Below are 2707 nucleotides of genomic sequence, written 5' to 3'. Positions count from 1 at the left end.
TGAAAATCAAATCCCTAACCCCCAAAGTCTCTTACCTATAACCTCATATCCCTTTTACCCCATTCCCCCATTCTCCCATTTATCCTATTTTCTCTTAAACCCTAAACTCCAATTAAATCCTTAAAAGCCAACAAATAATTATTATAACCAAACAATATACACTTGCATTAAGTCTTAAACTGATTTATATATTTTTTTAAAAAATATTTAAAACATATATTACATCATTCTGAATCATTCGAGTTTTCAACAATATCAGTACAATGATTATCATCGCTTGCATCGAACTCTTCTTCACTTTCTTCATCCGTCATATCGTAGAAAAGATCTTCATATTGACGGTTATCCACATCAATTAGAAGGATGTCATCAGTTTGTTGTTCAGATACTTCCACTTCAGTGATACCCACTTCTTCTTGCAAAGGTGATTTTTCTCTAGCAACTATTCGTTCACGAGGTGTAACTTTGATAGCAGCTAATCAAGTTATTCCAAAATCTCTAAACCGAGGGTATCAGTTTGTTAAAGCATGCTTAAAACACGTTTTCACAAAAATTAATGGTAACATGTTTCGTCGTAAAAGCCTTGTAAAGTTACAAAGACTTTACAACGAATTTTCTCTTTCCTCGTAAAATCGAATTTACATGTAAATTACCACGAAACATTTTCCTTGTAACTTTACTATGACTTTACGACGAAATTCAGTTTTGTCGTAAAATCGTAGTAATTTTCTCGTAAATTTACGAGGAATATATTTCCTCGTAATTTTTCCTCGTTATAGGTATGTTTTCTTGTAGTGTAAGTTAAATTGACATCCTAATTGAGTGACACCTAAGCATAGTCTCTTTTTAATTAGTACACTAGGATAAGACATGCGTCTTGCGCATGGTGAGTTTATTTGTATATATTATCGATAATTTTTTTATATATTTGATCATTTTATTTATACATATACAATAATTTTTGTTATTATTATATAATTTCTTTCCGATGGACCGAATCAATTTTTATTAAAAAATATGAAACTAAACTATAATTAATATATCATGTGTTTATCGGATTGGACATTAAAAAAAATTATGAAAAAAACCTTATTTTTTTCCACCGAACACATTCTTGAAAAAAATGAATAGTAATGTTTACACAGTTGAATTATTTTGATATGTATCTTCCATATGGTTTTAAAAGGTTTCAGATCAACCATCGAATTGATACATGTCATTTTAAAACTTTTAGTCTTATGCTTAAGGAAAACTTACATTTTGGTAATTTAAAGTCGTTTAAAAAAATTCAAAATATATCATATAAGAAAAAATCTAACATATAAGAAAAATATAATATATAAGGTTTCCTCATTTTTGTAATTTAAAGTTGTTTTAAAATTTTTTAAATATAACATATAAGGTTTCCTCATTTTTGTAATTTAAAGTCATTTTAAAAAATTCAAATAACATATAAAAAAAATTTAATTTTTTATTATATGGTTAATGTGATTGTTTTTTTAATAATATAAATTAAACAAAAATGAAGAAGAATGCAAAAATTGTTATCAAATCATTATTATTCATAGTTATTAATTGTCATATATATATATTAATCATATTAGGTGATTCTGTAGCTTTTATTTAAGGAAATAATATATTTTTTTATATTTTGGATTAATATAATGTTCCCTAGTAATTGGATTTGGACCAACATTTTTTCAATTCATTCTTAAATTGTCACGTAAGCTAAATTGACATCCTATTAAGTGACACCTAAGCAGAATCTCTTTTTAATTAGTACAATCTTAAGGTTACAACTTTTTAAATGATCCTCAATTAATATATAGAGGATAATTAAGGTTATAACATTTTAAATGATCCTTAATTAATATATAGGAGATTAGATAATTAAAATTAATTAAAACCAGAAAATAAAACTAATGAAAAAACATAATTGAGATCTAGAGAGGTTATGGAAAGTTCTGTTTTGGGATACTCTTCCATAATCTCTCATTTTTCTTTTTCCTCCACAAATATATAAGTTGGTAGAAACTTATCCTCATCTTTGGGATGATATGTATTTTTCTACTAATCTGCATAATTAACGATAAATTACATTATCTAAGACTAGAGCATTTATTTTAGAGAATTTCCTTAGAATAGTCATTTTTAAGTTTTTGTCGTAAAAATAGCACTCAGTGAGAAAAATGACCAAAATAAGTTTTATTAAAGGAAAAAAGTACATTTTTATCAAAATTTTCAAAATAAAAAAAGTTATTTTGTTCATTTTCTTTTTTGCATGCTATTTTTGTGACAAAAAGTTAAAAAGTGTTATTTGATAAAATTACCTAGATTTTAAGATGTTAAAACATCGACCAATCTTTGATAAAACCATCGAACTAAATAAACTTTTTTTTGAAAAAAAATTGAACTAAATAAACTTCCACAATACAACATAATATATTTTATTCTTACTTTTTATTTTTTAACCAAAATATATAGATTTCTTAACTAAAATTTTGGATTCATAATGTATTTAGAGGAAAACAAAAAAACAAAAGACACAAATAATTTCGCCTTGCCGAGCAAGGTCGTAGTACGAAAATACAAATTTCTTTTGATTTTTTTTATTTTTTCGAGGTAAGTGTAACCACTTTTCCCTTTTTATCCTTTGCTACGAGGGTTCAGGCGTCTCCCATACATCACCATGGCTCAAGCAACTGCG

This window comes from Brassica oleracea, chromosome C3 (genome assembly GCF_000695525.1).
Source record: "Brassica oleracea var. oleracea cultivar TO1000 chromosome C3, BOL, whole genome shotgun sequence".
In the NCBI taxonomy this organism is placed as follows: Eukaryota; Viridiplantae; Streptophyta; class Magnoliopsida; order Brassicales; family Brassicaceae; genus Brassica; species Brassica oleracea.
The sequence above is the reverse complement of the archived record's forward strand: the minus strand, read 5'-3'. Positions refer to the sequence as shown.